The sequence below is a fragment of the Amphiura filiformis genome, chromosome 2, assembly GCF_039555335.1.
Source record: "Amphiura filiformis chromosome 2, Afil_fr2py, whole genome shotgun sequence".
Lineage (NCBI taxonomy): Eukaryota > Metazoa > Echinodermata > Ophiuroidea > Amphilepidida > Amphiuridae > Amphiura > Amphiura filiformis.
In genome coordinates this window covers 9,247,039-9,253,742 of record NC_092629.1, presented here as the reverse complement: position 1 = coordinate 9,253,742, position 6,704 = coordinate 9,247,039, and the positions used below count along the sequence as shown (strand labels likewise).

Genomic DNA, 6,704 nt, shown 5'->3' with positions numbered 1-6,704 from the left:
TAAGTTTTCACTCATGGATCGGTGTGTAGTTTTGATCTTATTCCAAGTGTGAAAATTTAAGGTGGTAAATGTTAAGGTAACATTTATCTTAAGGGGGGAGTGAAATGTCATGATGGTATATGGATTTTCCCTCTTGGATAACTTTAGGCCAATAGGATTTATGTTTTTCTCACCTTAAAGTGAGCTGGTTGTTTATGACAAGTAGTCATGCATCATGATTCTTCTTATTGATAGGCAGATTTTCTTAGCTTCTACACATAGGGTTCAGATTGTTATGCAAATGAGTTGGTCCCTTGTTCAGGAGTGGGAAATATCTGGTCTGGGCATTCAAATACAAGACAGAGGAGGGTTGACACCTAAATTGTTGTACTCCATGTTAATGCGCTAAATCCATGTGCAGGAATAGTATAGACAGGGCTGCATGTTTGCATTTCTTTATGAAAGTTAAAACAGAACTTTCTCAACTGCTGCGCTGCCTCGCCAGTGTAACTTGTTGTAGCCAAATACTTTGCCAGGATAGTGGTGCTGGAGTTGTTATCATCTTTATAAGCTGACGTTTGTGTCATGAAAGCAGAGCTTTCCTCCTAACTACTGGGTAGTTGTTTTGGATGTCAAATTGAAATATTTCGTGTACGTTTAATTTTATTTTGTTATGATTTGTAAAGGAAACAATAGTGTAAAATACCTAAATTTATTATGTGGAGGATTAAAGTGTAGTAAAGGTTTAACATCTGTCTATGTAAAGGTTTTATGCAAGTTAAAGCAAGACAGAAATTAGTAAATTAATTCCTCCAATTTGTTTAGAAATTGATAGTAATGTATGATTAGGTATTCAAGCAAACATTGTGCTCATCCATGCTAATCATAAGATGAATACAGTTGTATTTCGATAATTGTGATATTTTAAATATGTTTTGGCATTATAAAAATCTTCTGCTAAAATAGAAATATGGTAATGAAAATTAACATTGCCCATTGTTAATATGGATTTGAGATGATCTCATGATCTCAATCACTCGATCAATATTCTTCTGGTTACTCAGCATGATCAGTAATCTTGGTTATCCAAATAGACTTCTTCTTAATTGTGGATATGAACTGTGGATTTGATGAAGCAAATACTACTTTGTTGTTTAATGAAGCATCTTGCAATTCCTAATTAATTGAGCTTTCAATTAAAATAATACTAGATGAATTGGTATTTTTGAATGTTCATATTTGTACTTTTATTATACAGCCGTAAAAGTGTGACACTTTGAATGGTTCTTCTCAGTGAGAGTATGATGTCTGTGACGATCTAACTGGTCTACATCAAGACACGCATATGAACTTGTGGCATCTGGATTCGTCGCAGAGGATACAAAGCAATAAACAACCAAGGGGGCGCAGCATGCAACCTCAGTCACCGTTATGACCATTTAATCCAGAACAATTCTAGAAACACTGCATCTTCTAGTGTTGCTGGATCAAGTCATCATGCATGAGACCAGACAAGTAGGTTTCGAAACGTCGAGTCTCCATAAAATGTGAGTACTTTGTACATGGGTATGATTTATACAACTTAGATACAAAAAAGTGGATTATCCATCTTATTATTCCCCTACCAAAGATAATATACCCCAGCCTCTTGCCCAACTATATAGGGATCACACTGATGTCAGTTGCAGGTAAGGTGTACACTAAGGTCCCAAATGAACAGAGTAACGGAACTTGTTTTATCCTACATAGTAACCAGGCCGGATTTCCACTCACCATAAACATTCATTAAAATTAGTAAAGACTTTGACTGTGTCAACATGATTATGATTTTCTTTTGCGCCACGAAGGTAAATTCAATACGTTACTGTATACCAATTCACTAAGCGCCGTAATGGTAAATGGCAACATCTCGGATCTCTTCGTGTTGACTACTGGAGTATTGCAGAGAGATATTTTTGCTTCATTCCCATTTATTGTTCTCATCGACTACCGAGGGGACTGTGGTGCTTATTCATCATGCATCATGCCACGGCTTTGAAAGACTCGGATTTCACTGACGGCATTGCCTTACTTGAATCCTACATTCCACGGGCACATGCACATCTAATCGTAACAGCGACTGTAGCATAAGGCCTGGGTCGCATCATCAGTGTTCCATAAAACTGAGAACAAGGCGATCAACTGCAATCCACAGCAACCACTCCAGGTATACAGAGATCACCGAGTTTATATATCTTGGTATTATGATGGGCTCTAGCACAAGTCAACTCTCTCGACGGAAATCGATTGCATGATATTCATTTTGGAAATCGGATTATCTGTGGAGAAGTCCAAACGTTTCTATTGCAAGCTTTTGCACACCACTAGTCTGACAGTATTGCTCTATGGCTGCATGTCCTATGTGATATCTACTGACATGAAAAAAAACCCATTGCTATATCGTGTTACAAAATAATTCTAAACACCAAGCGCACTGACCATGTCAGTAATGGAATGATATACACTTATCTACACCGAGCTTCTTACCAACATGTCAATTACAGACAATTACAATTGAGGATGCAGGAAGACGAACTCTGGAGAAGAAATGCTCTCCATGCGCCCCATCGCATGCAGACATGGAAGGCAAAGAATATCCTACCTGTACGAAAAACTATTTAGGGACTTTGACATGATTTTACTGCCCAATGTCATTTACCGATATGGCCCCAAATCTTAGTACATGGAGAAACTTTGAACTCCCCTGATAGCAGCTGAATGAAATGAAATGAATGAAACATTCATGACCCACTATAATAGGTAACAGAGGACATGATATTAGTACAATGGGGTTAATTGGGATTGTACAATTCATCAACGGATCAAGATCTGAATCAAATTAGATGCAGCAGTCTGTGTTTCTGTACATATGCTAGCTATATAGTGCCAACTCCGGAATCAACTTGCCATGCAGTACTTTAATAAACAGACCCTTAGCCATCATGGTTTATTGGGGTTAGGTGCGGGAGCTTCCAATATGTTAATCGTTTTAGGAAACACAACGCGCTTGCATTTAAAATATAGATTTAAATCCACAAAGTAGATCTTCGCCTGTTCTTATGTTATAATAAAGTAAGTTTGAGTGAAGATCTTTTTCCGGATTTTACCCGAACTAAACAGTGATTTGTGCCGTGCCTGCCGTGCTTCAAAACATGTAACGATTATGTATCCATCAATACTGTTTGTTGTTGTTCTAGTTTCAATTTGAGCTAATAAGGTAGAGCAACAAGCTCACTTAAATGTTGGATGATGTGGATTTCCTCCAGTGTCATCCAGGTAGATACTTACTTAATGTGCAAAGATGTGCCTTTTATACAGTATATTCTATAAACCAGAACACACAAAGACATCGATGATCAGTGAAATGATGCAGACGAATAACTATGACCACAGAAAGCAACAGTTTAACTAAGCCTGTTAGCTCCAATTAAAACTTTAAATTAACACACTATCGGCGAACATTATGTGCAAACCCGTGTGACGAGTGTATGGAAATCAATTCCACACCAGTGTCTTCGAGTTATAGAAGCACGGTTGTATGATGGTATACAGATCTGCAGTCATTTTTAATTTAAGTTGAATAATGATGGCGCTATTTATCTTGTTTTCATCTTTACAAGGGGCAGACACTTGTATTATGGAACATCAGGAAAAATGGTTTTCTCATGTGTAAGGATTAACTCGTAAAATATATTTAAATAGCCAACCTGCTCTCTCTAATATTAAGTTTATATCGTACTTCACATAAACAGCATAAATAGCGCCCTCTGTTGGGGCAGTGTTATATTAAGGTTATTAATTTGTGTCAAAATATCCCCTCTATTGGTCAATGTTACATTAAGGCTCCTGTGTGTCAACATTACATTAAGGTTACTGTTGGTCAATGTTACATTAAGGTTACATTGTCTTCCTTGCCCTACGGGGCCCTTATATTGATACTGAGTCTTAGTGTTTAGTCGCCGTATGGGAGTCACCGGCCTCGGGCTTGCCGGGTCTGCGGCCTTGATCATTTTTGTTGCTACTGGAGTCAATACTTATAGATAGTCCGTCACCCATTTCATACTTCTTTCTTTGTTTTTAAACTTTTTACAATAGACTTGTCCTCATTCAACAGGCCCTGCCCTCTATCGCGGGATAATTTATAATTTAAGCTTCCTGGATATCCATATTTCGCGATAAGTGGTTAGTTGTAGCTGTCAAGAACAAGAGATTGATCTTGATTATTGCTTTTGGCAATGTCTTGAACCACGAATCTGGAATCACACACGTCTAAGGACACAGATGAAATATACACGTTACGCAAATTTATACTTAAATCAGTCTTATTCATCAATATCAAAATAAACAATACACACAAAAATAAAGATCACTGTTATTTAACATTCTTTTGTTTTGTTACTATAAAGATTAAACCGATTTCTTGAAATGATTATGAATGTTTCAATCTTAATCATCTGTGCACAGAGAGAATTTGGAATACTAGAAAGTATTTTATGACAAAACATGTACATGTACTAGTTTAGATTTTCACAATCTCACAGTTTGTGGATACAATGTTTTCCTTGTCACACGTTGTCGTCGGATGTAGAATTCAGATGTTGGCTTAATTCAGATGCCACAAGTTCATATGCGTGTCTTGATGTAGACCAGTTAGATCGTCACAGACATCATACTCTCACTGAGAAGAACCATTCAAAGTGCCACACTTTTACGGCTGTATAATATAAGTACAAATATGAACATTCAAAAATACCAATTCATCTAGTATTATTTTAATTGAAAGCTCAATTAATTAGGAATTGCAAGATGCTTCATTAAACAACAAAGTAGTATTTGCTTCATCAAATCCACAGTTCATATCCACAATTAAGAAGAAGTCTATTTGGATAACCAAGATTACTGATCATGCTGAGTAACCAGAAGAATATTGATCGAGTGATTGAGATCATGAGATCATCTCAAATCCATATTAACAATGGGCAATGTTAATTTTCATTACCATATTTCTATTTTAGCAGAAGATTTTTATAATGCCAAAACATATTTAAAATATCACAATTATCGAAATACAACTGTATTCATCTTATGATTAGCATGGATGAGCACAATGTTTGCTTGAATACCTAATCATACATTACTATCAATTTCTAAACAAATTGGAGGAATTAATTTACTAATTTCTGTCTTGCTTTAACTTGCATAAAACCTTTACATAGACAGATGTTAAACCTTTACTACACTTTAATCCTCCACATAATAAATTTAGGTATTTTACACTATTGTTTCCTTTACAAATCATAACAAAATAAAATTAAACTTACACGAAATATTTCAATTTGACATCCAAAACAACTACCCAGTAGTTAGGAGGAAAGCTCTGCTTTCATGACACAAACGTCAGCTTATAAAGATGATAACAACTCCAGCACCACTATCCTGGCAAAGTATTTGGCTACAACAAGTTACACTGGCGAGGCAGCGCAGCAGTTGAGAAAGTTCTGTTTTAACTTTCATAAAGAAATGCAAACATGCAGCCCTGTCTATACTATTCCTGCACATGGATTTAGCGCATTAACATGGAGTAAAACAATTTAGGTGTCAACCCTCCTCTGTCTTGTATTTGAATGCCCAGACCAGATATTTCCCACTCCTGAACAAGGGACCAACTCATTTGCATAACAATCTGAACCCTATGTGTAGAAGCTAAGAAAATCTGCCTATCAATAAGAAGAATCATGATGCATGACTACTTGTCAGAAACAACCAGCTCACTTTAAGGTGAGAAAAACCATAAATCCTATTGGCCTAAAGTTATCCAAGAGGGAAAATCCATATACCATCATGACAGTAGCCCTGCGGGGAAAAGTAGTTGCATATCCACATTTTGCGGTTAGTGGTTCTTGTTTCTATATTCTGTGTTGTCAAATATTACCGTTTATTATCGTTTAATAACTATAGATGAGTTGACCTCCATGTTTATCAACAAAGGCATGGGACTGGTATATCGATATGCTTGAGTGAACCCCATGAAACCAATACACTGTTCAATAGCCTTATTGTGATGTGGCGGTAGATTTAAAAACACGAGTCCTGAACAAAATATGATGCGAGAAACGCTCTAATCCAACAGACTAGGGCGCTATTTATGCTGTATATCCAGTGCAATGTAGACTGAATATAGAATGTGATTCACTGCGATATTGACTGGATAGCAAAGATACCAAGTTGAAATAGCGCAAGCCTATTTCCTTGTTTAAATAGTGCCATCAATTTGCAAACAGATGTACTGTTTATAGAATTTTAAAAAATCACAAAAAAGAGAACTAACAAGAACTACAACACTTCTTTAAAATTAGATTATAATCTTCATAACTCACAGTAGGTAAAATAAGTCATCAGTACTGTTATAACTTTCTACCGTTGCCAGTTTGTGTTAGAGTACGGGAACTAAACCTAAATACATCAACTCGATCACCAGAGAATTCGAGGTCGTTCGAGTCACCGAGAGATACCTTCATGGGTGACTTTTAGACCACCCGAGTTATATAAGGTACAGATTGCACATTTATCATATTAAACTTTCGCAACAAGGTTAAACATGTTTTCAACTGTACAAACATACCTTTTATTCCATCGAACAAGCTTTATAGATATTTTTGACGTAAAAGAGCTGCTAACAAAACCGG

At 36.4% G+C, this 6,704-nt stretch overlaps 1 long non-coding RNA gene across 1 annotated transcript; it reads right to left on the bottom strand.

Annotated features, from left to right (window-relative positions):
* Nucleotides 1–4,322: 4,322 nt before the first annotated feature.
* On the bottom strand, nucleotides 4,323–5,594 carry LOC140172761 (uncharacterized). The gene is made up of 2 exons (XR_011861751.1): nucleotides 5,340–5,594; nucleotides 4,323–4,732 (listed from the first exon to the last, which is right to left on the bottom strand). It is a non-coding gene; the product is annotated as an uncharacterized lncRNA (long non-coding RNA).
* Nucleotides 5,595–6,704: the final 1,110 nt, after the last annotated feature.